This window comes from Gorilla gorilla, chromosome 18 (assembly GCF_029281585.2).
Source record: "Gorilla gorilla gorilla isolate KB3781 chromosome 18, NHGRI_mGorGor1-v2.1_pri, whole genome shotgun sequence".
Classification (NCBI taxonomy): domain Eukaryota; kingdom Metazoa; phylum Chordata; class Mammalia; order Primates; family Hominidae; genus Gorilla; species Gorilla gorilla.
The window spans coordinates 121,030,360-121,057,831 of NC_073242.2; the positions used below are offsets into that span (position 1 = coordinate 121,030,360).

Genomic DNA, 27,472 nt, shown 5'->3' on the forward strand with positions numbered 1-27,472 from the left:
CCCAGGGTTAGGGTTGTTTTAGGGTCAGAGCCCAGGGTTAGCGTTGTTTTAGTTTCGGGGCCCAGGGTTAGGTTTGTTTTAGGGTCGGGGCCCAGGGTTAGGGTTGTTTTAGTGGTGGGGCCCAGGGTTAGGGTTGTTTTACGGTCCGGGACCAGGGGTAGGCTTGTTTTAGGGTTGGGGCCCAGTGTTAGGCTTGTTTTAGTGTCAGGGCCCAGGGTTAGGCTTGTTTTATGGTCGGGGCCGAGGCTTAGGCTTGTTTTAGGGTCAGGCCCTTTGTTAGGGTTGTTTTAGGGTCAGGGCCCAGGGTTAGGGTTGTTTTAGGGCCAGGACCCAGGGTTAGGGTTGTTTTAGGGTTAGGGCCACGGCCCAGGGTTAGGGTTGTTTTAGGGTGAGGGCCAGGGCCCAGGGTTCGGGTTCTTTTAGGGTCAGGCCCAGGGCCCAGGGTTAGGGTTGTTTTAGGGTCAGGGCCAGGGCCCAGGGTTAGGGTTGTTTTAGGGTCAGGGCCAGGGCCCAGGGTTAGGGTTGTTTTAGGGTCAGGGCCAGGGCCCATGTTTAGGCTTGTTTTAGGATTAGGTCTAGGACCCAGGGTTAGGGTTGTTTTAGGGTTAGGGCCAAGGCCCAGTTTTAGGGTTATTTTAGGGTGAGGGCCAGGGCCCAGGGTTCGGGTTGTTTTAGGGTCAGGGCCAGGGCCCAGGGTTAGGGTTGTTTTAGGGTCAGGGCCAGGGCCCAGGGTTAGGGTTGTTTAAGGTCAGGTCCAGGGCCCAGGGTTAGGCTTGTTTTAGGGTCAGGGACAGGGCCCAGGGTTAGGGTTGTTTTAGGGACAGGGGCACGGCCCAGGGCTAGGCTTGTTTTATTGTGAGGGCCAGGGCCCTGGGGCAGGGTTGTTTTAGGGTCAGGGCCAGGGCCCAGGGTTAGGGTTGTTTTAGGGTCAGGGCCAGGTCCCAGGGTTAGGCTTGTTTTAGGGTCACGGCCAGGGCCCAGGGTTAGGGTTGTTTTAGGGTCAGGGCCAGGGCCCAGGGTTAGGGTTGTTTTAGGGTCAGAGCCAGGGCCCATGTTTAGGTTTGTTTTAGGATCAGGTCCAGGACCCAGGGTTAGGGTTGTTTTAGGGTCAGGGCCAAGGCCCAGTTTTAGGGTTATTTTAGGGTGAGGGCCAGGGCCCAGGGTTCGGGTTGTTTTAGGGTCAGGGCCAGGGCCCAGGGTTAGGGTTGTTTTAGGGTCAGGGCCAGGGCCCAGGGTTCGGGTTGTTTTAGGGTCAGGGCCAGGGCCCAGGGTTAGGGTTGTTTTAGGGCCAGGACCCAGGGTTAGGGTTGTTTTAGGGTCAGGGCCACGGCCCAGGGTTAGGATTGTCTTAGGGTCAGGGCCAGGGCCCAGGGTTAGCGTTGTTTTAGGCTCATAGCCCAGATTTAGCGTTGTTTTAGGGTCGGGGCCCAGGGTTAGGTTTGTTTTAGGGTCGGGGCCCAGGGTTAGGGTTGTTTTACTGTCCGTGACCAGGGGTAGGCTTGTTTTAGGGTTGGGGCCCAGGGTTAGGCTTGTTTTAGTGTCAGGGCCCAGGGTTAGTCTTGTTTTAGTGTCAGGGACCAGGGTTAGGCTTGTTTTATGGTCGGGGCCCAGGGTTAGGCTTGTTTTAGGGTCAGGCCCATGGTTAGGGTTGTTTTATGGTCAGGGCCCAGGGTTAGGGTTGTTTTAGGGTCAGGGCCAGGGCTCTGGGTTAGGGTTGTGTTAGAGTCAGGGCCAGGGCACAGGGTTAGGGTTGTTTTAGGGTCAGGGCCAGGGCCCAGCGTTAGGCTTGTTTTAGAGTCAGGGCCAGGGCGCAGGGTTAGGGTTGTTTTAGGGTTAGGGCCAGGGCCCAGGGTTAGGGTTGTTTTAGGGTTAGGGCCAGGGCCCAGGGTTAGGGTTGTTTTAGGGTCAGGGCCAGGGCCCAGGGTTAGGGTTGTTTTAGGGTCAGGGCCAGGGCCCAGGGTTAGGGTTGTTTTAGGGTCAGGGCCCAGGGTTAGGTTTGTTTTAGTGTCGGGGCCCAGAGTTAGCGTTGTTTTACGGTCCGGGACCAGAGGTAGGCTTTTTTTAGGGTTGGGGCCCAGGGTTAGGCTTGTTTTAGGGTTAGGCCCATGGTTAGGGTTGTTTTATGGTCAGGGCCCAGGGTTAGGGTTCTTTTAGGGTCAGGGCCACGGCCCAGGGATAGTGTTGTGTTAGGGTCAGGGCCAGGGCCCAGGGTTAGGATTGTTTTAGGTTCAGGGCCAGGGCTCAGGGTTAGGGTTGTTTTAGGGTCAGGGCCAAGGTCCAGGATTAGGGTTGTTTTAGGGTCAGGGCCAGGGCCCAGGGTTAGGGTTGTTTTAGGGTCATGGCCAGGGCACAGGGTTAGGCTTGTTTTAGGGTTAAGGCCAGGACCCAGGGTTAGGCTTGTTTTAGGGTCAGGGCCAGGGTCCAGGGTTAGGCTTCTTTTAGGGTCAGGACCAGGGCCCAGGGTTAGGGATGTTTTATTGTCAGGGCCAGGGCCCAGGGTTCGGGTTTTTTTAGAGTCAGGGCCAGGGCCCAGGGTTAGGGTTGTTTTAGGGTCAGGGCCAGGGCCCCGGGTTACGGTTGTTTTAGGGTCACGTCCAGGGCCCAGGGTTAGGGTTGTTTTAGGGACAGGGGCACGGCCCAGGGCTAGGCTTGTTTTATTGTGAGGGCCAGGGCCCAGGGGCAGGGTTGTTTTAGGGTCAGGGCCTGGGCCCAGGGTTAGGGTTGTCTTAGGGTCAGGGCCAGGGCCCAGGGATAGGGTTGTGTTAGGGTCAGGGCCAGGGCCCAGGGTTAGGCTTCTTTTAGGGTCAGGGCCAGGGCGCATGGTTAGGGTTGTTTTAGGGTCAGGGCCAAGGCCCAGGTTTAGGGTTGTTTTAGGGTCAGGGCCAGGGCCCAGGGTTAGGGTTGTTTTAGGGTCAGAGCCCAGGGTTAGCGTTGTTTTAGTTTCGGGGCCCAGGGTTAGGTTTGTTTTAGGGTCGGGGCCCAGGGTTAGGGTTGTTTTAGTGGCGGGGCCCAGGGTTAGGGTTGTTTTACGGTCCGGGACCAGGGGTAGGCTTGTTTTAGGGTTGGGGCCCAGTGTTAGGCTTGTTTTAGTGTCAGGGCCCAGGGTTAGGCTTGTTTTATGGTCGGGGCCGAGGCTTAGGCTTGTTTTAGGGTCAGGCCCTTTGTTAGGGTTGTTTTAGGGTCAGGGCCCAGGGTTAGGGTTGTTTTAGGGCCAGGACCCAGGGTTAGGGTTGTTTTAGGGTTAGGGCCACGGCCCAGGGTTAGGGTTGTTTTAGGGTGAGGGCCAGGGCCCAGGGTTCGGGTTCTTTTAGGGTCAGGCCCAGGGCCCAGGGTTAGGGTTGTTTTAGGGTCAGGGCCAGGGCCCAGGGTTAGGGTTGTTTTAGGGTCAGGGCCAGGGCCCAGGGTTAGGGTTGTTTTAGGGTCAGGGCCAGGGCCCATGTTTAGGCTTGTTTTAGGATTAGGTCTAGGACCCAGGGTTAGGGTTGTTTTAGGGTTAGGGCCAAGGCCCAGTTTTAGGGTTATTTTAGGGTGAGGGCCAGGGCCCAGGGTTCGGGTTGTTTTAGGGTCTGGGCCAGGGCCCAGGGTTAGGGTTGTTTTAGGGTCAGGGCCAGGGCCCAGGGTTAGGGTTGTTTAAGGTCAGGTCCAGGGCCCAGGGTTAGGCTTGTTTTAGGGTCAGGGACAGGGCCCAGGGTTAGGGTTGTTTTAGGGACAGGGGCACGGCCCAGGGCTAGACTTGTTTTATTGTGAGGGCCAGGGCCCTGGGGCAGGGTTGTTTTAGGGTCAGGGCCAGGGCCCAGGGTTAGGGTTGTTTTAGGGTCAGGGCCAGGTCCCAGGGTTAGGCTTGTTTTAGGGTCACGGCCAGGGCCCAGGGTTAGGGTTGTTTTAGGGTCAGGGCCAGGGCCCAGGGTTAGGGTTGTTTTAGGGTCAGAGCCAGGGCCCATGTTTAGGTTTGTTTTAGGATCAGGTCCAGGACCCAGGGTTAGGGTTGTTTTAGGGTCAGGGCCAAGGCCCAGTTTTAGGGTTATTTTAGGGTGAGGGCCAGGGCCCAGGGTTCGGGTTGTTTTAGGGTCAGGGCCAGGGCCCAGGGTTAGGGTTGTTTTAGGGTCAGGGCCAGGGCCCAGGGTTAGGGTTGTTTAAGGTCAGGTCCAGGGCCCAGGGTTAGGCTTGTTTTAGGGTCAGGGACAGGGCCCAGGGTTAGGGTTGTTTTAGGGACAGGGGCACGGCCCAGGGCTAGGCTTGTTTTATTGTGAGGGCCAGGGCCCTGGGGCAGGGTTGTTTTAGGGTCAGGGCCAGGGCCCAGGGTTAGGGTTGTTTTAGGGTCAGGGCCAGGTCCCAGGGTTAGGCTTGTTTTAGGGTCACGGCCAGGGCCCAGGGTTAGGGTTGTTTTAGGGTCAGGGCCAGGGCCCAGGGTTAGGGTTGTTTTAGGGTCAGAGCCAGGGCCCATGTTTAGGTTTGTTTTAGGATCAGGTCCAGGACCCAGGGTTAGGGTTGTTTTAGGGTCAGGGCCAAGGCCCAGGGTTCGGGTTGTTTTAGGGTCAGGGCCAGGGCCCAGGGTTAGGGTTGTTTTAGGGTCAGAGCCAGGGCCCAGGGTTAGGGTTGTTTTATGGTCAGGGCCAGGGCCCATGGTTAGGGTTATTTTAGGGTCAGGGCCAGGGCCCAGGGTTAGGGTTGTTTTAGGGTCAGGGCCAGGGCCCAGGTTTCGGCTTGTTTTAGGGTCAGGGCCAGGACCCAGGGTTAGGCTTGTTTTAGGGTCAGAGCCAGGGCCCATGTTTAGGCTTGTTTTAGGATCAGGTCCAGGACCCAGGGTTAGGGTTGTTTTAGGGTCAGGGCCAGGGCCCAGGGTTAGGCTTGTTTTAGGGTCAGGTCCAGGGCCCAGGTGTAGGGCTGTTTTAGGGTCACGAGCAGGGCCTAGAGTTAGGTTTGTTTTAGGGTCAGGGCCAGGGCCCAGGGTTATGGATGTTTCAGGGTCAGGGCCAGGTCCCAGTGTTAGGGTTCTTTCAGGGTCAGGGCCACGGCCCAGGGATAGTGTTGTGTTAGGGTCAGGGCCAGGGCCCAGGGTTAGGATTGTTTTAGGTTCAGGGCCAGGGCTCAGGGTTAGGGTTGTTTTAGGGTCAGGGCCAAGGTCCAGGATTAGGGTTGTTTTAGGGTCAGGGCCAGGGCCCAGGGTTAGGGTTGTTTTAGGGTCATGGCCAGGGCACAGGGTTAGGCTTGTTTTAGGGTTAAGGCCAGGACCCAGGGTTAGGCTTGTTTTAGGGTCAGGGCCAGGGTCCAGGGTTAGGCTTCTTTTAGGGTCAGGACCAGGGCCCAGGGTTAGGGATGTTTTATTGTCAGGGCCAGGGCCCAGGGTTCGGGTTTTTTTAGAGTCAGGGCCAGGGCCCAGGGTTAGGGTTGTTTTAGGGTCAGGGCCAGGGCCCCGGGTTACGGTTGTTTTAGGGTCACGTCCAGGGCCCAGGGTTAGGGTTGTTTTAGGGACAGGGGCACGGCCCAGGGCTAGGCTTGTTTTATTGTGAGGGCCAGGGCCCAGGGGCAGGGTTGTTTTAGGGTCAGGGCCTGGGCCCAGGGTTAGGGTTGTCTTAGGGTCAGGGCCAGGGCCCAGGGATAGGGTTGTGTTAGGGTCAGGGCCATGGCCCAGGGTTAGGCTTCTTTTAGGGTCAGGGCCAGGGCGCATGGTTAGGGTTGTTTTAGGGTCAGGGCCAGGGCCCAGGTTTAGGGTTGTTTTCGGGTCAGGGCCAGGGCCCAGGGTTAGGGTTGTTTTAGGGTCAGAGCCCAGGGTTAGCGTTGTTTTAGTTTCGGGGCCCAGGGTTAGGTTTGTTTTAGGGTCGGGGCCCAGGGTTAGGGTTGTTTTAGTGGTGGGGCCCAGGGTTAGGGTTGTTTTACGGTCCGGGACCAGGGGTAGGCTTGTTTTAGGGTTGGGGCCCAGTGTTAGGCTTGTTTTAGTGTCAGGGCCCAGGGTTAGGCTTGTTTTATGGTCGGGGCCGAGGCTTAGGCTTGTTTTAGGGTCAGGCCCTTTGTTAGGGTTGTTTTAGGGTCAGGGCCCAGGGTTAGGGTTGTTTTAGGGCCAGGACCCAGGGTTAGGGTTGTTTTAGGGTTAGGGCCACGGCCCAGGGTTAGGGTTGTTTTAGGGTGAGGGCCAGGGCCCAGGGTTCGGGTTCTTTTAGGGTCAGGCCCAGGGCCCAGGGTTAGGGTTGTTTTAGGGTCAGGGCCAGGGCCCAGGGTTAGGGTTGTTTTAGGGTCAGGGCCAGGGCCCAGGGTTAGGGTTGTTTTAGGGTCAGGGCCAGGGCCCATGTTTAGGCTTGTTTTAGGATTAGGTCTAGGACCCAGGGTTAGGGTTGTTTTAGGGTTAGGGCCAAGGCCCAGTTTTAGGGTTATTTTAGGGTGAGGGCCAGGGCCCAGGGTTCGGGTTGTTTTAGGGTCAGGGCCAGGGCCCAGGGTTAGGGTTGTTTTAGGGTCAGGGCCAGGGCCCAGGGTTAGGGTTGTTTAAGGTCAGGTCCAGGGCCCAGGGTTAGGCTTGTTTTAGGGTCAGGGACAGGGCCCAGGGTTAGGGTTGTTTTAGGGACAGGGGCACGGCCCAGGGCTAGGCTTGTTTTATTGTGAGGGCCAGGGCCCTGGGGCAGGGTTGTTTTAGGGTCAGGGCCAGGGCCCAGGGTTAGGGTTGTTTTAGGGTCAGGGCCAGGTCCCAGGGTTAGGCTTGTTTTAGGGTCACGGCCAGGGCCCAGGGTTAGGGTTGTTTTAGGGTCAGGGCCAGGGCCCAGGGTTAGGGTTGTTTTAGGGTCAGAGCCAGGGCCCATGTTTAGGTTTGTTTTAGGATCAGGTCCAGGACCCAGGGTTAGGGTTGTTTTAGGGTCAGGGCCAAGGCCCAGTTTTAGGGTTATTTTAGGGTGAGGGCCAGGGCCCAGGGTTCGGGTTGTTTTAGGGTCAGGGCCAGGGCCCAGGGTTAGGGTTGTTTTAGGGTCAGGGCCAGGGCCCAGGGTTCGGGTTGTTTTAGGGTCAGGGCCAGGGCCCAGGGTTAGGGTTGTTTTAGGGCCAGGACCCAGGGTTAGGGTTGTTTTAGGGTCAGGGCCACGGCCCAGGGTTAGGATTGTCTTAGGGTCAGGGCCAGGGCCCAGGGTTAGCGTTGTTTTAGGCTCATAGCCCAGATTTAGCGTTGTTTTAGGGTCGGGGCCCAGGGTTAGGTTTGTTTTAGGGTCGGGGCCCAGGGTTAGGGTTGTTTTACTGTCCGTGACCAGGGGTAGGCTTGTTTTAGGGTTGGGGCCCAGGGTTAGGCTTGTTTTAGTGTCAGGGCCCAGGGTTAGTCTTGTTTTAGTGTCAGGGACCAGGGTTAGGCTTGTTTTATGGTCGGGGCCCAGGGTTAGGCTTGTTTTAGGGTCAGGCCCATGGTTAGGGTTGTTTTATGGTCAGGGCCCAGGGTTAGGGTTGTTTTAGGGTCAGGGCCAGGGCTCTGGGTTAGGGTTGTGTTAGAGTCAGGGCCAGGGCACAGGGTTAGGGTTGTTTTAGGGTCAGGGCAAGGGCCCAGCGTTAGGCTTGTTTTAGAGTCAGGGCCAGGGCGCAGGGTTAGGGTTGTTTTAGGGTTAGGGCCAGGGCCCAGGGTAGGGTTGTTTTAGGGTTAGGGCCAGGGCCCAGGGTTAGGGTTGTTTTAGGGTCAGGGCCAGGGCCCAGGGTTAGGGTTGTTTTAGGGTCAGGGCCAGGGCCCAGGGTTAGGGTTGTTTTAGGGTCAGGGCCCAGGGTTAGGTTTGTTTTAGTGTCGGGGCCCAGAGTTAGCGTTGTTTTACGGTCCGGGACCAGAGGTAGGCTTTTTTTAGGGTTGGGGCCCAGGGTTAGGCTTGTTTTAGGGTTAGGCCCATGGTTAGGGTTGTTTTATGGTCAGGGCCCAGGGTTAGGGTTCTTTTAGGGTCAGGGCCACGGCCCAGGGATAGTGTTGTGTTAGGGTCAGGGCCAGGGCCCAGGGTTAGGATTGTTTTAGGTTCAGGGCCAGGGCTCAGGGTTAGGGTTGTTTTAGGGTCAGGGCCAAGGTCCAGGATTAGGGTTGTTTTAGGGTCAGGGCCAGGGCCCAGGGTTAGGGTTGTTTTAGGGTCATGGCCAGGGCACAGGGTTAGGCTTGTTTTAGGGTTAAGGCCAGGACCCAGGGTTAGGCTTGTTTTAGGGTCAGGGCCAGGGTCCAGGGTTAGGCTTCTTTTAGGGTCAGGACCAGGGCCCAGGGTTAGGGATGTTTTATTGTCAGGGCCAGGGCCCAGGGTTCGGGTTTTTTTAGAGTCAGGGCCAGGGCCCAGGGTTAGGGTTGTTTTAGGGTCAGGGCCAGGGCCCCGGGTTACGGTTGTTTTAGGGTCACGTCCAGGGCCCAGGGTTAGGGTTGTTTTAGGGACAGGGGCACGGCCCAGGGCTAGGCTTGTTTTATTGTGAGGGCCAGGGCCCAGGGGCAGGGTTGTTTTAGGGTCAGGGCCTGGGCCCAGGGTTAGGGTTGTCTTAGGGTCAGGGCCAGGGCCCAGGGATAGGGTTGTGTTAGGGTCAGGGCCAGGGCCCAGGGTTAGGCTTCTTTTAGGGTCAGGGCCAGGGCGCATGGTTAGGGTTGTTTTAGGGTCAGGGCCAAGGCCCAGGTTTAGGGTTGTTTTAGGGTCAGGGCCAGGGCCCAGGGTTAGGGTTGTTTTAGGGTCAGAGCCCAGGGTTAGCGTTGTTTTAGTTTCGGGGCCCAGGGTTAGGTTTGTTTTAGGGTCGGGGCCCAGGGTTAGGGTTGTTTTAGTGGCGGGGCCCAGGGTTAGGGTTGTTTTACGGTCCGGGACCAGGGGTAGGCTTGTTTTAGGGTTGGGGCCCAGTGTTAGGCTTGTTTTAGTGTCAGGGCCCAGGGTTAGGCTTGTTTTATGGTCGGGGCCGAGGCTTAGGCTTGTTTTAGGGTCAGGCCCTTTGTTAGGGTTGTTTTAGGGTCAGGGCCCAGGGTTAGGGTTGTTTTAGGGCCAGGACCCAGGGTTAGGGTTGTTTTAGGGTTAGGGCCACGGCCCAGGGTTAGGGTTGTTTTAGGGTGAGGGCCAGGGCCCAGGGTTCGGGTTCTTTTAGGGTCAGGCCCAGGGCCCAGGGTTAGGGTTGTTTTAGGGTCAGGGCCAGGGCCCAGGGTTAGGGTTGTTTTAGGGTCAGGGCCAGGGCCCAGGGTTAGGGTTGTTTTAGGGTCAGGGCCAGGGCCCATGTTTAGGCTTGTTTTAGGATTAGGTCTAGGACCCAGGGTTAGGGTTGTTTTAGGGTTAGGGCCAAGGCCCAGTTTTAGGGTTATTTTAGGGTGAGGGCCAGGGCCCAGGGTTCGGGTTGTTTTAGGGTCTGGGCCAGGGCCCAGGGTTAGGGTTGTTTTAGGGTCAGGGCCAGGGCCCAGGGTTAGGGTTGTTTAAGGTCAGGTCCAGGGCCCAGGGTTAGGCTTGTTTTAGGGTCAGGGACAGGGCCCAGGGTTAGGGTTGTTTTAGGGACAGGGGCACGGCCCAGGGCTAGACTTGTTTTATTGTGAGGGCCAGGGCCCTGGGGCAGGGTTGTTTTAGGGTCAGGGCCAGGGCCCAGGGTTAGCGTTGTTTTAGGGTCAGGGCCAGGTCCCAGGGTTAGGCTTGTTTTAGGGTCACGGCCAGGGCCCAGGGTTAGGGTTGTTTTAGGGTCAGGGCCAGGGCCCAGGGTTAGGGTTGTTTTAGGGTCAGAGCCAGGGCCCATGTTTAGGTTTGTTTTAGGATCAGGTCCAGGACCCAGGGTTAGGGTTGTTTTAGGGTCAGGGCCAAGGCCCAGTTTTAGGGTTATTTTAGGGTGAGGGCCAGGGCCCAGGGTTCGGGTTGTTTTAGGGTCAGGGCCAGGGCCCAGGGTTAGGGTTGTTTTAGGGTCAGGGCCAGGGCCCAGGGTTAGGGTTGTTTAAGGTCAGGTCCAGGGCCCAGGGTTAGGCTTGTTTTAGGGTCAGGGACAGGGCCCAGGGTTAGGGTTGTTTTAGGGACAGGGGCACGGCCCAGGGCTAGGCTTGTTTTATTGTGAGGGCCAGGGCCCTTGGGCAGGGTTGTTTTAGGGTCAGGGCCAGGGCCCAGGGTTAGGGTTGTTTTAGGGTCAGGGCCAGGTCCCAGGGTTAGGCTTGTTTTAGGGTCACGGCCAGGGCCCAGGGTTAGGGTTGTTTTAGGGTCAGGGCCAGGGCCCAGGGTTAGGGTTGTTTTAGGGTCAGAGCCAGGGCCCATGTTTAGGTTTGTTTTAGGATCAGGTCCAGGACCCAGGGTTAGGGTTGTTTTAGGGTCAGGGCCAAGGCCCAGGGTTAGGGTTGTTTTAGGGTGAGGGCCAGGGCCCAGGGTTCGGGTTGTTTTAGGGTCAGGGCCAGGGCCCAGGGTTAGGGTTGTTTTAGGGTCAGGGCCAGGGCCCAGGGTTAGGGTTGTTTTATGGTCAGGGCCAGGGCCCATGGTTAGGGTTATTTTAGGGTCAGGGCCAGGGCCCAGGGTTAGGGTTGTTTTAGGGTCAGGGCCAGGGCCCAGGTTTCGGCTTGTTTTAGGGTCAGGGCCAGGACCCAGGGTTAGGCTTGTTTTAGGGTCAGAGCCAGGGCCCATGTTTAGGCTTGTTTTAGGATCAGGTCCAGGACCCAGGGTTAGGGTTGTTTTAGGGTCAGGGCCAGGGCCCAGGGTTAGGCTTGTTTTAGGGTCAGGTCCAGGGCCCAGGTGTAGGGCTGTTTTAGGGTCACGAGCAGGGCCTAGAGTTAGGTTTGTTTTAGGGTCAGGGCCAGGGCCCAGGGTTATGGATGTTTCAGGGTCAGGGCCAGGTCCCAGTGTTAGGGTTCTTTCAGGGTCAGGGCCACGGCCCAGGGATAGTGTTGTGTTAGGGTCAGGGCCAGGGCCCAGGGTTAGGATTGTTTTAGGTTCAGGGCCAGGGCTCAGGGTTAGGGTTGTTTTAGGGTCAGGGCCAAGGTCCAGGATTAGGGTTGTTTTAGGGTCAGGGCCAGGGCCCAGGGTTAGGGTTGTTTTAGGGTCATGGCCAGGGCACAGGGTTAGGCTTGTTGTAGGGTTAAGGCCTGGACCCAGGGTTAGGCTTGTTTTAGGGTCAGGGCCAGGGTCCAGGGTTAGGCTTCTTTTAGGGTCAGGACCAGGGCCCAGGTTTAGGGATGTTTTATTGTCAGGGCCAGGGCCCAGGGTTCGGGTTTTTTTAGAGTCAGGGCCAGGGCCCAGGGTTAGGGTTGTTTTAGGGTCAGGGCCAGGGCCCCGGGTTACGGTTGTTTTAGGGTCACGTCCAGGGCCCAGGGTTAGGGTTGTTTTAGGGACAGGGGCACGGCCCAGGGCTAGGCTTGTTTTATTGTGAGGGCCAGGGCCCAGGGGCAGGGTTGTTTTAGGGTCAGGGCCTGGGCCCAGGGTTAGGGTTGTCTTAGGGTCAGGGCCAGGGCCCAGGGATAGGGTTGTGTTAGGGTCAGGGCCAGGGCCCAGGGTTAGGCTTCTTTTAGGGTCAGGGCCAGGGCCCATGGTTAGGGTTGTTTTAGGGTCAGGGCCAGGGCCCAGGTTTAGGGTTGTTTTAGGGTCAGGGCCGGGGCCCAGGGTTAGGGTTGTTTTAGGGTCAGAGCCCAGGGTTAGCGTTGTTTTAGTTTCGGGGCCCAGGGTTAGGTTTGTTTTAGGGTCGGGGCCCAGGGTTAGGGTTGTTTTAGTGGCGGGGCCCAGGGTTAGGGTTGTTTTACGGTCCGGGACCAGGGGTAGGCTTGTTTTAGGGTTGGGGCCCAGGGTTAGGCTTGTTTTAGTGTCAGGGCCCAGGGTTAGGCTTGTTTTAGTGTCAGGGCCCAGGGTTAGGCTTGTTTTATGGTCGGGGCCGAGGGTTAGGCTTGTTTTAGGGTCAGGCCGGTTGTTAGGGTTGTTTTAGGGTCAGGGCCCAGGGTTAGGGTTGTTTTAGGGCCAGGACACAGGGTTAGGGTTGTTTTAGGGTCAGGGCCACGGCCCAGGGTTAGGGTTGTTTTAGGGTGAGGGCCAGGGCCCAGGGTTCGGGTTCTTTTAGGGTCAGGCCCAGGGCCGAGGGTTAGGGTTGTTTTAGGGTCAGGGCCACGGCCCAGGTTTAGGGTTGTTTTAGGGTCAGGGCCAGGGCCCAGGGTTAGGCTTGTTTTAGTGTCAGGGCCCAGGGTTAGGCTTGTTTTAGTGTCAGGGCCCAGGGTTAGGCTTGTTTTATGGTCGGGGCCGAGGGTTAGGCTTGTTTTAGGGTCAGGCCCATTGTTATGGTTGTTTTAGGGTCAGGGCCCAGGGTTAGGGTTGTTTTAGGGCCAGGACCCAGGGTTAGGGTTGTTTTAGGGTCAGGGCCACGGCCCAGGGTTAGGGTTGTTTTAGGGTGAGGGCCAGGGCCCAGGGTTCGGGTTCTTTTAGGGTCAGGGCCAGGGCCCAGGGTTAGGCTTGTTTTAGGGTCAGGGCCAGGGCCCAGGGTTAGGGTTGTTTTAGGGTCAGGGCCAGGGCCCAGGGTTAGACTTGTTTTAGGGTCAGAGCCAGGGCCCATGTTTAGGCTTGTTTTAGGATCAGGTCCAGGACCCAGGGTTAGGGTTGTTTTAGGGTCAGGGCCAGGGCCCAGGGTTAGGCTTGTTTTAGGGTCAGAGCCAGGGCCCATGTTTAGGCTTGTTTTAGGATCAGGTCCAGGACCCAGGGTTAGGGTTGTTTTAGGGTCAGGGCCAGGGCGCAGGGTTAGGGTTGTTTTAGGGTCAGGTCCAGGGCCCAGGTGTAGGGCTGTTTTAGAGTCACGAGCAGGGCCTAGAGTTAGGTTTGTTTTAGGGTCAGGGCCAGGTCCCAGGGTTACGGTTCTTTCAGGGTCAGGGCCACGGCCCAGGGATAGTGTTGTGTTAGGGTCAGGGCCAGAGCCCAGAGTTAGGATTGTTTTAGGTTCAGGGCCAGGGCCAGGGCTCAGGGTTAGGGTTGTTTTAGGGTCAGGGCCAAGGTCCAGGATTAGGGTTGTTTTAGGGTCAGGGCCAGGGCCCAGGGTTAGGGTTGTTTTAGGGTCATGGCCAGGGCACAGGGTTAGGCTTGTTTTAGGGTCAGGTCCAGGACCCAGGGTTAGGCTTGTTTTTGGGTCAGGGCCAGGGTCCAGGGTTAGGCTTCTTTTAGGGTCAGGACCAGGGCCCAGATTTAGGGATGTTTTATTGTCAGGGCCAGGGCCCAGGGTTAGGGTTTTTTTAGAGTCAGGTCCAGGGCCCAGGGTTAGGGTTGTTTTAGGGTCAGGGCCAGGGCCCCGGGTTACGGTTGTTTTACGGTCAGGGCCAGGGCCCAGGGTTAGGGTTGTTTTAGGGTCAGGGCGAGGGCCCAGGGGTAGGGTTGTTTTAGGGTCCGGGACCAGGGGTAGGCTTGTTTTAGGATTGGGGCCCAGGGTTAGGCTTGTTTTAGTGTCTGGGCCCAGGGTTAGGCTTGTTTTAGTGTCAGGGCCCAGCGTTAGGCTTGTTTTATGGTCGGGGCCGAGGGTTAGGCTTGTTTTAGGGTCAGGCCCGTTGTTAGGGTTGTTTTAGGGTCAGGGCCCAGGGTTAGGGTTGTTTTAGGGCCAGGACCCAGGTTTAGGGTTGTTTTAGGGTCAGGCCCAGGGCCCAGGGTTAGGGATGTTTTAGGTTCAGGGCCAGTGCCCAGGGTTAGGGTTGTTGTAGGGTCAGGGCCAGTGCCCAGGGGTAGTGTTGTTTTAGGGTCAGGGCCACGGCCCCGGGTTACGGTTGTTTTAGGTTCATGGCCAGGGCTCAGGGTTAGGTTTGTTTTAGGACAGGGGCACGGCCCAGGGCTAGGCTTGTTTTATTGTGATGGCCAGGGCCCAGGGGTAGGGTTGTTTTAGGGTCAGGGCCAGGGCCAAGGTGTAGCGTTGTTTTAATGTCAGGGCCAGGGTCCAGGGGTAGGGTTGTTTTAGGGTCAGTTCCAGGGCCCAGGTGTAGGGCTGTTTTAGGGTCACGGGCAGGGCCCAGATTTAGGGTTGTTTTAGGGTCGAGGGTCAGGGCCCTGGGTTAGGGTCGGTTTAGGGTCAGGGCCAGTGCCCAGGGTTAGGGTTGTCTTAGGGTCAGGGCCACGGTCCAGGGTTAGGGTTGTCTTAGGGTCAGGGCCACGGCCCAGGGTTAGGGCTGTTTTAGGTTCACGGCCAGGGCCCATGTTTATGCTTGTTTTAGGATCAGGTCCAGGACCCAGGGTTAGGGTTGTTTTAGGGTCAGGGCCAAGGCCCAGGGTTTGGGTTGTTTTAGGGTCAGGGCCCAGGGTTAGGGTTGTTTTAGGGTCAGGGCCCAGGGTTAGGCTTGTTTTATGGTCGGGGCCCAGGGTTAGGGTTGTTTTAGTGTCAGGGCCCAGGGTTACGCTTGTTTTAGTGTCAGGGCCCAGGGTTAGGCTTGTTTTATGGTCAGGCCCATGGTTAGGGTTGTTTTAGGGTCAGGGCCCAGGGTTAGGGTTGTTTTAGGGCCAGGACCCAGGGTTAGGGTTGTTTTAGGATCAGGGCCAGGGCGCAGGGTTAGGCTTGTTTTAGGGTCAGGGCCAGGGCCCAGGGTTAGGGTTGTTTTAGGGTCAGGGGCAGGGCCCAGGGTTAGGGTTCTTTCAGGTTCAGGGCCAGGGCCCTGGGTAAGGGTTGTTTTAGGGTCAGGGCCCAGGGTTAGGGTTGTTTTAGGGTCATTGCCAGGGCCCAGGGTTAGGGTTGTTATAGGGTCAGGGCCAGGGCCCAGGGTAAGGGTTGTTTTAGGTTCGGGGCCCAGGGTTAGGGTTGTTTTAGGGTCGGGGCCCAGGGTTAGGTTTGTTTTAGGGTCGGGGCCCAGGGTTAGGTTTGTTTTAGGGTCGGGGCCCAGGGTTAGGGTTGTTTTAGTGTCGGGGCCCAGGGTTAGGTTTGTTTTAGGGTCAGGGCCCAGGGTTAGGTTTGTTTTCGTGTCAGGGCCCAGGGTTAGGCTTGTTTTAGGGTCAGTTCCCCGGGTTAGGCTTGTCTTATCGTCGGGGCCCAGGGTTAGGCTTGTTTTAGGGTCAGGGTCCATGGTAAGGGATGTTTTAGGGTCAGGGCCCAGTGTTAGGGTTGTTTCAGGGTCAGGGCCCAGGGTTAGGCTGGTTTTCGGGTCATGGCCAGGGCCCAGGTTTAGGCTTGTTTTAGGGTCAGGGCCAGGGTCCAGGGTTAGGTTTGTTTTAGGGTCATGTCCAGGGCCCAGGGTTAGGGTTGTTGTAGGGTGAGGGCCAGGGCCCAGGGTTAGGGTTGTTTTTGGGTCAGGGCCCAGGGTTAGGGTTGTTTTACGGTCAGGGTCCAGGGTTAGGGTTGTTTTAGGGTCAGGGCCCAGGGTTAGGGTTGTTTTATGGTCAGGGCCCGGGGTTAGGGTTTTGGGGTAGGGGCCTGGGCCTAGGGTTAGGGTTTTAGGCTCAGGGCAAGGGCCCAGGGATAGGGTTTTAGGCTCAGGGCCAGGGCCCAGGGTTAGGGTTTTAGGCTCAGGGTCAGGGCCCAGGTTTAGGTTTTTAGGGTCAGGGCCCAGGGTTAGGGTTTTAGGGTCAGGGCCAGGGCCCAGGGTTACGTTTTTAGGGTCAGGGCCCAGGGTTAGGGTTTTAGGGTCAGGGCCCAGGGTTAGGGTTTTAGGGTCATGGCCCAGGGTTTGGGTTTTAGGGTCAGGGCCCAGGGTTAGGGTGATTTCCAGGAAGTGACCTCACAGTGACTCAAGCTACCACTTACTGTTGATTGTGACGCAATGCCAGCTGAGGCACATGCCTTGGGAGCTAAATGGTTGCTGCCCTTGACTACTATGAAGACTGGTGTGGGAAGGGTCGCTTTGGATGCACTTGAGCAGGGGTCCCCAACCCCTGAGCCATGGAGCCGTAAGGAGCCACACAGCAGGTGAGTGGTGTCGAGTGAGGGAGTGAGGGAAGCTTCGTCTGTATTTACAGCCACTCCCCTTTGCTCACATTCCCGCCTGAGCTCCACCTTCTCAGATGAGCAGCAGCATTAGATTCTCATAGGAGAACGCACCCTGTTGTGAACCGTGCATGTGAGGGATCTAGGTTGCGCTGTGCTTATGAGAATCTAATACCTATTGATCTGTCACTTTCTCCCATCACGCTCAGGTGGGACCATCCAGTTTCAGGAAAACAAGCTTAACACGCCCACTGATTCTACATGATGGTGAGTTCTATAATTATTTGATTATATATTCCAGTGTAATAATGGAAATGAAGTGCCTAATAAACGTAAATGTGCTTAAATCTTTTGGCCCAGCTCCTACCTCCCGGCAGCCTCGCCAGGCCCAGAACTCTCTCCAGTCAGCCTCTACAGACCAAGCTCATGACTCACAATGGCCTATTGAGGCCCATACCCTACCTCACGGCAGTCTCCGCAGATGAGCCTACTGCCTCACAACAGCCTCCACAGGCACAGCTCCATCGTTACAATGGCCTCTTTAGACCCAGCTCCTGCCTCCCAGCCTTCTCTCCAGGCCCTGAACTTTCTCCGTAAGTTGAGGTAGCTGGGACTGTAGGTATACATGACGATACTTGGCTAATTTTTAAATTGTTTTGCAGACATGGGGTCTCACTTTGTTAGCCAGGCTGGTGTCAAACTAATGGCCTCAAGTGACCCTTCCACCCCTGCCTCCCATCCTCGAGGTATGTGCCACCACAAGGGGCACTTGTTCAATTTTCTAAAGAAAAAATCTCTAAAGTAAGGCTGTGGGATGATGGCAGGAAGATAAAAGAAAAACAGAAGAATAAGTTAAAATGACTTATTCACACATATTCTTTTGACAGCAAGAAGAACTTTTAGTATATACATTCCTTACAAACAAACAAACGGCAGATAAACAATGTTGTATAGGAACTTCAACACACACTGTACAATATTCCCACTTTGCTGACATAAGTTATGGAAATTTCGTGGTTTCCTTGAGTGTCGCTACCAGTATTTTGCTTCTCTGATGATTTTTATCGACTTCCTCGTCTGTTAACTTCTCTCCAAAGTATGTCATGTCACGACATACTGCCGCTGCACGAACACGGCCAGTGTCTTCCTATTAAACATGTAGAATGCTTTCCTAATTTCTCTTTTTACTCTCTGTCTTTGTGTTCTGCATTTTCCTTACTTTTATTGTCAGAAACTCCAGAAAGTCAATCGTACTAATTTATCACGATTTGCTTTATTAATTTTTACTTTGCTTATATGGAATTTTGCCCAACAGACCTCATTACAATTTCTAACCTGTTTTATTTTGTTTTTTTTTTTCTGAGACAGGGTCTCCCTCTGTTGTCCAAGGCTGGAGGGTAGTAGTGCTATCGCAGCTGACTGCAGCCTCAACCTTCCAGGCTGAAGCGATCCTCCCATCTCAACCTCCCACGTGGCTGAGACTACAGGTGCTTGCCACTATGCCCAACTAATATTTGGTATTTTCGTATACGTGGATTCCAGAGGGGTGACAGCGAAACGTGAGTAAGCATGGATTTTGGTATATGCAGAGATGGGGGGCTGTAACTAATTCTGTATACTGAGGGACGGCAACTGTTTATGTTTTTACAATTACGCTGTTGGATACATACTGTTGCATAGCCTTGAAAATAATAATTTTTAATGGAGTGGAAGAATGATAATGATATTGCTAAAAGTAGCAGCTGGCCAGGTGTGGTGGCTCACACTGGTAATCGCAACACTTTGGGAGGCTGAGGCAGGAGGATGGCTTGAGGCCAAGAGTTTGCGATAGGCCTTGGAAACAAAGGGGGAGTCACCATCCCTACAGAAAAATACATGAATTAGCCTAGTGTGGTGGCACGTTCCTGTAGTCCCAGCTACTTGGGAGGCTGAGGTGGGAGGATCACTCAAGCCCAGGGAGGCTGAGACTGCAGTGAGTCATGATCAGGCCTCTGCACTCCAGCCTGGGTGACAGAGTGAGACCCTGTCTCAAAACAAGAAAAAAGTAGCAGCTAACATCAACTGACCTTTTATACCAGGTGCCTATTGATACCATAGTTTAATTTGTTAGAACTGTTTCTTATTTCACTTACCAACTCTGTCTTCAGTTACTCCCCGATTTTTACTGTGTGTGTACAGATGACCTTTTGTTTAGATTGAATTGTCTCCCCAGAAGTAAGATTACTGTGAGTCATGGTGAATGGACATTCTCATTACCCTTGATGTAAATTGACAGGGTTTTGGGTGCCTCCCAGCTATAATCTTAGCACTTTGGGAGGCTAAGAGAGGAGGATTGCTTGAGGCCAAGAGTTGGAGGAGGCAGTATGGCAGTATGGTGAGACCCTGTCTCCATTATTTTAAAAAATTGACAAGCTTTACCCGGGAAGGCTTATACACAATTTAAACACCCCTCATAGTATAAGAAAGTGCCCATTTCACTGCACCTTTGCCAGCACAGGGTATTATAATTTAGTAAGTCATTTTTTGTTTGATTATTTTAAATAGATAAAAGACCTCATATTACTTTACTTGTCACATTTCAACATCTTTCCTTAGCTTATTAGCTCTATCTCTTTTCTGTCTGTAAATGGTTGTTGTTGTTTTGTTCTTTGAGACAGGGTCTTGCTCTGTCACCAGGCTGGACTGTAGTGGCATAATCATGCCTCGCTGCAGCCTTGACCTCCCAGGCTCAAACTTCAGCATTCCGAGTAGCTGGGACTACAAGTGTGCACCACCACTCCCAGCTAACTTTTTTCTTCTTTTGGATAGAGACAGGTTCTCACTGTGTTGTCCAGACCGGTCTCTAGCTCCTGGCCTTAAGCAATCCTCCTGCATTAGCTTCTCAAATTGCTGGAATTTCAGGCATGAGCCACCATGCCTGGCCTGGGCTAGTCCTGTATTCTCTAGAGTTCTCTTTACTTTGTGCTAGCCAATCTCTCATTATGCTGTTCACCTGTTATAATGAATAATTCTCCGTATTAAATTTTACCACTTTAAACTTTTGAGTGGTTTATGCTTCCTGATTGGACTCTGACTAATATGTTAGGAAGGGTCCCAGGAGATAAACCCACACAGATGGGATTTGGGCATAGGTTTGGTTTCCCAGGGGGCAGTGCTGAGCTCTTTGCCAGTGGGAAATGGGATGCTGGTGATTTCCAGGAAGTGACCTCACAGTGACTCAAGCTACCACTTACTGTTGATTGTGACGAAATGCCAGCTGAGGCACATGCCTTGGGAGCTAAGTGGTTGCTGCCCTTGACCACTATGAAGACTGGTGTGGGAAGGGTCGCTTTGGATGCACTTGAGCAGGGGTCCCCAACCCCTGAGCCATGGAGCCGTAGGGAGCCACACAGCAGGAGGTGAGTGGTGTCGAGTGAGGGAGTGAGGGAAGCTTCGTCTGTATTTACAGCCACTCCCCTTTGCTCACATTCCCGCTTGAGCTCCACCTTCTCAGATGAGCAGCAGCATTAGATTCTCATAGGAGAACGCACCCTGTTGTGAACCGTGCATGTGAGGGATCTAGGTTGCGCTGTGCTTATGAGAATCTAATACCTATTGATCTGTCACTTTCTCCCATCACGCTCAGGTGGGACCATCCAGTTTCAGGAAAACAAGCTTAACACACCCACTGATTCTACATTATGGTGAGTTGTATAATTATTTTATTATATATTGGATATATAATACGTATATATATATTTTTATATATGTAATAATGGAAATAAAGTGCCTAATAAATGTAAATGTGTTTAAATCTTTTTAAGCAGATTCTTCAGGCCCAGCATCTGCCTCACTGTGGACCCCCCAAGCCAAGCTCCCAACCTTTCAGCAGCTTCTACACACCGAGCTCCCGCCTGCCAGTGGCCTCTTCAGGCCCATGGGGCTCATTCCTCACAACAGCCTTTCCAGGCCCAGTTTTTCCCTTCCGGCGGCCTCTCTGGGCTGAGAACCTCCTCAAGTCGGCCTCTCCAGACCCACTTGCACCCTCCGGGCATCCTCTCCGGGCCAAGCTCCTCTTCCTGGCTGTGTCTCCAGGCCCGACTCCTGCCTGTCAACAACCTCTTTGGACTCAGTGCCTACCCATCTCCTGGCGGCCTTGGTCGGCCCACAGCTTCCTCAAGCCACACTCCCCAGGCCGAGGTCAGGACTCATGGTGGCCTCTCCAGGATGAGCTCCTGCACTCCGATGGCAGCTGCAGGCCCCAAATGGTCTCCGGTCGGTGGGCTTCTCCACACCAAACTTGGGCCTCCCGGTGACCTCTGCAGGCCCAAGTTGTCCTGAAGTCGGCATCTCCCGGCCGTGCCTCCCAGCAAGTAAGCAAGCTCTTTTGGCTCAACTCCTGCCCAGCTCCCAACCGCCTTTGTAGGTCCCGAACTTTCTCCAGCCAAGTTCTTCGGGCCTAATTCCTGCCGCCCGGTGGCCTGTACGGGCCCAGCAATGGTTGGAGAGTGGCCTCTGCAGGTCCCGCTCTTGCCTCCCAGGGGCCTCTCCAGGCCCAGCTCTTGCCCCCACGGCGGCCTCCCGGGGCCAAGTCCCTGCCTGCCTCCCAGCAGCCCGCGTGCGGCCCAGCTCCTCCCTCACGGTGGCCTGTTGATGCCCATGCCTCTGGTACCCTGCCCAGAGGCATGAGCCCCTGCCACACACTGGCTCCTCCCACGCTGAGAGAGGTCAGCGTGAGCCCTTGCCTCACACCGGCCCCTCCCACGCTGAGAGAGGTCAGCGTGAGCCCCTTGCCTCACACCGGCCCCTCCCACGCTGAGAGAGGTCAGCGTGAGCCCTTGCCTCACACCGGCCCCTCCCACGCTGAGAGAGGTCAGCGTGAGCCCCTTGCCTCACACCGGCCCCTCCCAGGCTGACAGAGGTCAGCCTGAGCCTCTTGCCTCACACCGGCCCCTCCCACGCTGAGAGAGGTCAGCCTGAGCCCCTTGCCTCACACCGGCCCCTCCCAGGCTGACAGAGGTCAGCCTGAGCCCCTTGCCTCACACCGGCCCCTCCCAGGCTGACAGAGGTCAGCCTGAGCCCCTTGCCTCACACCGGCCCCTCCCAGGCTGACAGAGGTCAGCCTGAGCCCCTTGCCTCACACCGGCCCCTCCCAGGCTGACAGAGGTCAGCCTGAACCCCTTGCCTCACACCGGCCCCTCCCACACTGAGAGAGGTCCATGGGAGCCCCTTGCCTCACACCGGCCCCTCCCACGCTGACAGAGGTCCATGGGAGCCCCTTGCTTCACACCGGCCCCTCCCACGCTGAGAGAGGTCTCCGTGAGCCCTTGCCTCACACCGGCCCCTCTCATGCTGAGAGAGGTCTGCGTGAGCCCCTTGCCTCACACCGGCCCCTCCCACACTGACAGAGGTCCATGGAAGCCCCTTGCCTCACACCGGCCCCTCCCACACTGACAGAGGTCCATGGGAGCCCCTTGCTTCACACCGGCCCCTCCCACTCTGAGAGAGGTCAGTGTGAGCCCTTGCCTCACACCGGCCCCTCCCACGCTGAGAGAGGTCAATGTGAGCCCCTTGCCTCACACCGGCCCCTCCCACGCTGAGAGAGGTCGGTGTGAGCCCTTGCCTCACACCGGCCCCTCCCACGCTGAGAGAGGTCAGTGTGAGCCCCTTGCCTCACACCGGCCCCTCCCACGCTGAGAGAGGTCGGCGTGAGCCCTTGCCTCACACCGGCCCCTCCCACGCTGAGAGAGGTCAGTGTGAGCCCCTTGCCTCACACCGGCCCCTCCCACGCTGAGAGAGGTCGGCGTGAGCCCTTGCCTCACACCGGCCCCTCCCACGCTGAGAGAGGTCAGTGTGAGCCCCTTGCCTCACACCGGCCCCTCCCACGCTGAGAGAGGTCGGCGTGAGCCCTTGCCTCACACCGGCCCCTCCCACGCTGAGAGAGGTCAGCGTGAGCCCCTGCCTCAACAGGCCACCGTGAGGGAGGAGCAGGGTCGCATGCGGGCTGCTGGGAGGCAGGCAGCGACTTGGGCCTGGGAGGTCGTGGTGGGGCGAGAGCTGGGTCTGGAGACACCCCTGGGAGGCAACAGCGGGGCCTACAGACTCTGTTCTCCAGCCGGAGCTGGGACTGTTCAGGTACTGGGAGGTGGGATGTGGGTCTGAAGAGCTTGGTTGCAGAAACTTCGGGGTCTACAAACGCAGGCGGGAGCTGAGCCAAAAAAGCTTGTTTGCTGGGAGGCGGGAGATGCAGCCAGGAGAAACAGCTCTGCCTGCAGAGGCCGCCATGCGGGAGGCGGAGGCCGGGCCTCCTCAAATCGGCCTCTCCAGACCCACTTGCAGCCTCCCGGCATCCCCTCCGGGCCCAGCTCTTCCTCCCGGCTGCGTCTCCAGGCCTGACTCTGGCCTCCCAACAACGTCTTTGGACTCAGCTCCTGCCCAGCTCCCAGCAGGCCCAAGTCGTCGTCAAGTCGGCCTGGAATTGGGCCTGGAAGAGCAGCAAGTCGGCCTCCCCGGGCCCAGCTCCGTCCTCTCGGTGGCCTCTCCAGGTGCAAAACTTCCTCGAGTCAGCCTCTCCAGGCCCAGCTCCTCCTGCCTCCCAGTGGCCTCTTTCAGCCCAGACCAGCTCATGGTTCTTGGCGGCCTTCCCAGGCCCCACTTTTGACTTTTGGTGGCCTCTTCAGGCCCAGAACTTGACCTCCAGTGGGCCTTTGCAGGCCCGGCCTCCTGCCTCTCGAAGGCCTGCACGGGCCCGGACTCACAGCGGACTCACAGCGGACTCTCCATGCCCAGCTAGCTCTCGCCTCATTGCGGCCTCCCGAGTCCAAAGCTCCTGCCTCTCGGCCGCTTCGGCAGGCCCAGCTCCCGCCTGCCAGTGGCCTCTTTAGGCCCAGCTCATTCCTCACAACGGCCTTCCCAGGCCCCGTTTTTCCCTTCTGGCAGCCTCTTGGCCTCTAATTTGTTTATCTTTTGTGTATAAATCCCAAAATATTGAATTTTGGAATATTTCCACCATTATGTAAATATTTTGGTAGGTGATTTATTTGGGGTGAGTTTCTGCACCAAGCCCGAATTTTTTATTTTATTTTCCTTATTATTTGGTGTTAAACAGGTTTAATGACGGTCATGGCAACTGTTTGGCACAATGAAAAATACCGCCCATGATCAACGTGTTCTGTTCTGGGGAAGGGGGCAAAGGCAGGGTGAATCACTTTCTTAAAAAGTATAGCTCAAGTTGGGAGTGCAGAGGGAATGGGGAGAAAACCCTCCCGCTGCCTGTGTCGAAGTGCAGGAGCCCCCACCCCCATACTCACCTGAGTCCAGCCCCTCTGGGGAAAGAAGGGGTACATGAACTCCCCCTAGTCCACAGGCACCTCCCTGTGGCCCAAGGCCCTCTTCACACTCCATCTTGTAGCCCCAACAGGAGCTATTTTCCGAAAAGTGAAAAGCTCTGAAGGTCCCACAATTCATGATATGTACACCTCCCTCACCAGGGGCTGCAAAGTGGCCTGGAGCTCCATACTGAGTAGAAGTCTTTGGACCAGAGTCAGCATCTGGCTGACGGTCCGGATATCCTGGTTGGAGTGACCCTGGTGCACCCTGCCAGGGCCTGGTGCCGCTTGCTGAAGATCATGACCGCCACTCATGGGCCACCGATGTGGTCCTTGTCCCATTTGTTGGGGCTGCGTCCATCCTTCTCAGAAGATGAGTCCTGTTCCTTGCGCAGGGCACTGAGGGACTGGGCCTGACATCATCTGAGTGGTAGAGGCAACTGGGTGTCAGGAGACATGATGGAGAGGAAAGCATCATCATGGTCATTCTCTGTCTCACTGTCCAGCAGGGACTCCCCTGAGGGGCCCAGGGCTCCTCCTCCATGGTGGGAGGTGAGCTTTTAACAGGTTCCACCACCCACAAAGTGTGTGGGGTTGCGGGCCCTGGGCTTTCAGGGCAGGTGGCTCCAGGGGGCCGCCCAGGGTCAACACTCCCTGTGCCACCTGGTGGATGCTCATGAGCAACAGCTGCCAACTTGGCAGGTTGTTTTCTCTGGTTGGAGGCCACTGAGTAACTGGCAGGTTGCTGGGCCTCGTGTGGCTGCAGGGAGGGGTCAGGAAGGGGATGGAGTACCAGGGGAACACGGCCACAGAGTGACCTTCCACATTCCTCCACACGAACATGCTGATGCCACGGGAGGCCTCACTGAATGCAGGCCTGGGGGCCGAGTACTTGGTCCGGGCAGGGAGTTCCTGGCAGGGGCTCACACCTCACCCCCTCCTCAGCCCAGGTGGCTTGGGCCCAGAGAAGTGGGGGTTGGAGAGGAGCAGAAGGCCAGGCCTCAAGTTTTGTTTTTTTTGTTTGTTTTTTTGTTTTTGAAATGCAGTTTGACTCTTGTCACCCAGGCTGGAGTGCAGTGGCACGATCTCAGTGGCCTTCATACCTGGCTAATTTTTTGTATTTTTACTGGGGGTGGGGTTTTGCCATGTTGGCCAGGCTGGTCTTGACCTCCCGACCTCAGGTGATCCACCCACCTCAGCCTCCCAAAATGGGATTACGGGCATGAGCCACTGCTCCCAACTTCATTCATTTTTACTTGAAAAACTCCGTTAAGCATTTTTTTAAGGTAGACCTAGTGGTCCTGAATGCCCTCAGCTTTGTTTGTCGAGGAAGCACGTTATTTCTTTTTTCTTTCTGAAGGACAGCTTTGTCAGACATAGTATTAGTTGCTGGCACTTTTTTTCTTTCAGCACTTTGAATGTATTATTCGATTCTGCCCTGACCTGCAAAGTTTCTTTAACTTTTGACTATTTGATTATATTGTGACTTGGTGAGTATGTATTTGGTTTGAACCTCTTTAGGAATCTTTAAGCTTCATGGATTTAGATGTCTAAATCTTTCCCATGATTTAGGCAGTCTTCAGCCATTGTTTAAATAAGCTTGCTTCTCCTTTCTCTACTTTCCTTCTCAAACTCCCATAACCTGACAATGGTTTGCCTAATGGCGTCTTGTTGGCTTTCTTTTCTCTGTCTTTTTTTCTTTTTTTTTTTTTTTTTTGAGACAGAGTCATGCTCTGTCACCCAGGCTGGAGTGCAATGTGTGGTCTAGGCTCACTAGGGTTAGGGTTAGGGTTTTAGGGTAAGGGCGAAGGGTTAGGGTTTTAGGGTAAGGGCGAAGGGTTAGGGTTTTAGGGTAAGGGCAAAGGGTCAGGGATTTAGGGTAAGGGCGAAGGGTTAGGGTTTTAGGGTCAGGGCCCAGGGTTAGGGTTTTAGGGTCAGGGCCCAGGGTTAGGGTTTTAGGGTCAGGGCCCAGGGTTAGGGTTTTAGGGTCAGGGCCCAGGGTTAGGGTTTTAGGGTCAGGGCCCAGAGTTAGTAGGGTTTTAGGGTCAGGGCTCAGGGTTAGTAGGGTTTTAGGGTCAGGGCCAAGGGTTAGTAGGGTTAAGGGTCAGGGCCCAGGGTTAGGGTTTTAGGGTCAGGGCCCAGAGTTAGTAGGGTTTTAGGGTCAGGGCTCAGGGTTAGTAGGGTTTTAGGGTCAGGGCCAAGGGTTAGTAGGGTTAAGGGTCAGGGCCCAGGGTTAGGGTTTTAGGGTCAGGGCCCAGGGTTAGGGTTTTAGGGTCAGGGCCCAGGGTTAGGGTTTTAGGGTCAGGGCCCAGCGCCCAGGGTTAGGGTTTTAGGGTCAGGGCCCAGGGCCCAGGGTTAGGGTTTTAGGGTCAGGGCCCAGGGCCCAGGGTTAGGGTTTTAGGGTCAGGGCCCAGGGCCCAGGGTTAGGGTTTTAGGGTCAGGGCCCAGGGCCAAGGGTTAGAGTTTCAGTGTCAGGGCCCGTGGCCCAGGGTTAGGGCTTCAGGGCCAGGGCCCGGGGCCCAGGGTTAGGGCTTCAGGGACAGGGCCGGGAGCCCAGGGTAAGGGCTTCAGGGACAGGGCCGGGAGCCCAGGGTTAGGGCTTCAGGGTCAGGGCCCGGGGCCCAGGGTTAGGGCTTCAGGGTCAGGGCCCGGGGCCCAGGGTTAGGGCTTCAGGGCCAGGGCCCGGGGCCCAGGGTTAGGGCTTTAGGACCAGGGCCCGGGGCCCAGGGTTAGGGCTTCAGGGTCAGGGCCCGGGGCCCAGGGTTAGGGCTTCAGGGTCAGGGCCCGGGGCCCAGAGTTAGGGCTTCAGGGCCAGGGCCCGGGGCCCAGGGTTAGGGCTTTAGGACCAGGGCCCGGGGCCCAGGGTTAGGGCTTTAGGGCCAGGGCCTGGGGCCCAGGGTTAGGGCTTTAGGGCCAGGGCCCGGGGCCCAGGGTTAGGGCTTTAGGGTCAGGGTCGGGGTCCCAGGGTTAGGGCTTTAGGGTCAGGGCCCGGGGCCCAGGGTTAGGGTTTTAGGCTCAGGGCCAGGGTCCAGGGTTAGGGTTTTAGGCTCAGGGCCCAGGGTTAGGGTTTTAGGGTCAGGACCCAGGGCCCAGGGTTAGGGTTTTAGGGTCAGGGCCCGGGGCCCAGGGTTAGGGTTTTAGGGTCAGGGCGCAGGGCCCAGTGTTAGGCTTCTTTTAGGGTCAGGTCCCAGGGTTAGGGTTTTCGGGTCAGGGCCCAGTGCCATGGGTTAGGGTTTTAGGGTCAGGACCCAGGGCCCAGGGTTAGGGTTTTAGGGTCAGGGCCCGGGGCCCAGGGTTAGGGTTTTAGGGTCAGGGCGCAGGGCCCAGTGTTAGGCTTCTTTTAGGGTCAGGTCCCAGGGTTAGGGTTTTCGGGTCAGGGCCCAGTGCCATGGGTTAGGGTTTTCGGGTCAGGGCCCAGGGCCCAGGGTTAGGGTTTTCGGGTCAGGGCCCAGGGTCCAGGGTTAGGGTTTTAGGGTCAGGGCCCAGGGTCCAGGGTTAGGGTTTTAGGGTCAGGGCCCAGGTCCCAGGGTTAGGGTTTTCGGGTCAGGGCCCAGGGCCCAGGGTTAGGGGTTTAGGGTCAGTGCCCAGGGCCCAGGGTAAGGGCTTCAGGGCCAGGGCCCGGGGCCCAGGGTTAGGGCTTCAGGGCCAGGGCCCGGGGCCCAGGGTTAGGGCTTCAGGGCCAGGGCCCGGGGCCCAGGGTTAGGGCTTCAGGGCCAGGGCCCGGGGCCCAGGGTTAGGGCTTCAGGGACAGGGCCGGGGGCCCAGGGTTAGGGCTTCAGGGACAGGGCCCGGGGCCCAGGGTTAGGGCTTCAGGGCCAGGGCCCGGGGCCCAGGGTTAGGGCTTCAGGGCCAGGGCCCGGGGCCCAGGGTTAGGGCTTCAGGGCCAGGGCCCGGGGCCCAGGGTTAGGGCTTCAGGGTCAGGGCCCGCGGCCCAGGGTTAGGGCTTTAGGGTCAGGGCCGGGGTCCCAGGGTTAGGGCTTTAGGGTCAGGTCCCGGGGCCCAGGGTTAGGGTGATTTCCAGGAAGTGACCTCACAACGACCCAAGCTACCACTTACTGTTGATTGTGATGAAATGCCAGCTGAGGCACACGCCTTGGGAGCTAAGTGGTTGCTGCCCTTGACTACTATGAAGACTGGTGTGGGAAGGGTCGCTTTGGATGCACTTGAGCAGGGGTCCCCAACCCCTGAGCCATGGAGCCGTAAGGAGCCACACAGCAGGTGAGTGGTGTCGAGTGAGGGAGTGAGGGAAGCTTCGTCTGTATTTACAGCCACTCCCCTTTGCTCACATTCCCACCTGAGCTCCACCTTCTCAGATGGGCAGCAGCATTAGATTCTCATAGGAGAACGCACCCTGTTGTGAACCGTGCATGTGAGGGATCTAGGTTGTGCTGTGC

General features: G+C 56.7%; 1 protein-coding gene across 35 annotated transcripts in view; it reads left to right on the top strand.

Annotated features, from left to right (window-relative positions):
* Positions 1 to 27,472, top strand: part of LOC115931432 (decreased expression in renal and prostate cancer protein) — a 407,507-nt gene that overhangs the window by 259,429 nt on the left and 120,606 nt on the right. For 28 of the 35 annotated variants that reach the window (XR_010131404.1, XR_010131396.1, XR_010131402.1 and 25 more), the window contains 2 exons: positions 15,981 to 16,038; positions 16,132 to 16,364. The gene's annotated coding sequence lies outside the window, so the exon portion shown is untranslated. The other 7 variants (XR_010131395.1, XR_010131394.1, XR_010131410.1 and 4 more) reach the window with 7 other exon arrangements.